We start from the raw sequence: 1290 nt of genomic DNA on the forward strand, positions 1-1290 counted from the left end.
GCCAAGCCAAAGCCAGAGCCGAGAGCTCCATCTGGGACTCCCACATGGATCTTCTTGTGTTGTCTTCCCAGGTGCAGTAGCAGCAAGCCAGACCAGAAGCAGAGCAGCCAGGACTCCAACCAGCGCTCTGATATGAGATGGAGGCGTTGTTGCAAGCAGTACATAAATCCACTGCCCCAAAACTCCCACCCCAAAGGATTGGCTATTGAGTAGCAACTAGCAGACTCCTCTCTCTGGGCGTGGACCTGTCACAGCCCATCCTTAACAGATACATTTCCTTCTTCTCATTGACAGTCCTTCTGACATCTAGCGTTCGTTTCTCCCACTGTCACCTCACATACTTGTCTAATCTTCCTCAAACTCTGATTCTTAGACAGGGGATGGCAAGAAAAAGAATCTCTACTCTCTTGATGGTCCCAGGGTTGAAACCATTCATTCATTTGTTTGACAGCTATTCACCGAGTACCAACTCTTGGCCAGAAACTGCAGGCAGCACTTGAGATACACGGATGAGAAACGTGTTCTCAGGCCTCAGAACTTAGCTTATTGCCTCAGGAGGGGAGAGCATGTTCTTTACCAGGAAATTATGGCCTTCATGGACAAGGTGCTTCACCAAGCAAAAAGGAATCCAGGCATTTTCACAGGTGAAGCAACATGACACAGAGGGCTGGCGGACAGCAAGGACACACAAGAGCAAAGCAAAACGCTGTAACCATGCATGGAGTGCTCCGGGAATGACCAGGAAGTCTGAAAAACTGGGGCACAGAACACCCAGGGCACAGTGGGGAGACGGGGCCCAGGAAGGAGGAAGGGACTGGATTGCCAATGGCTTTCCAGGCGTTGATGATAGAAGTTTAACTCATGCCTGTGAGCAACAGGGAACTATTGAAGAGTAACACGGTGAGTGCCACATGTTAGGTGGGGAGCAGGGGGTGTGGAATTAGGTTAGCGGTGAGAGACTATTCTGATAGTTTAAGTATGAAGCTATGGATTAAGGCACAGTGGGGAGAGTAAAAAGAAAAGCCAGGATGTGGGAGAACTGAGGACAGTGAACACAGATGCTGTTGCTTCTTCTGACCTTGGCTGCTAAGTCCTTCTGGACTGTAACTAATACCAGTGACTGGTGACCATCTCCAGGCTGATTAGAAATCGATGGATACACCTCCTATAGCACAGTCTGCTTCCGGGAACTCAGCCCTTTCTCCTCCATTTCACACTCAAGGCCACGCCTCTGAGTGTGCAAGCCAACCATGCCTCCCAGTGCTCAGCGACATCTGTGTCCTCCCCTTT

Source organism: Oryctolagus cuniculus, chromosome 7 (assembly GCF_964237555.1).
Source record: "Oryctolagus cuniculus chromosome 7, mOryCun1.1, whole genome shotgun sequence".
Taxonomy (NCBI): Eukaryota; Metazoa; Chordata; class Mammalia; order Lagomorpha; family Leporidae; genus Oryctolagus; species Oryctolagus cuniculus.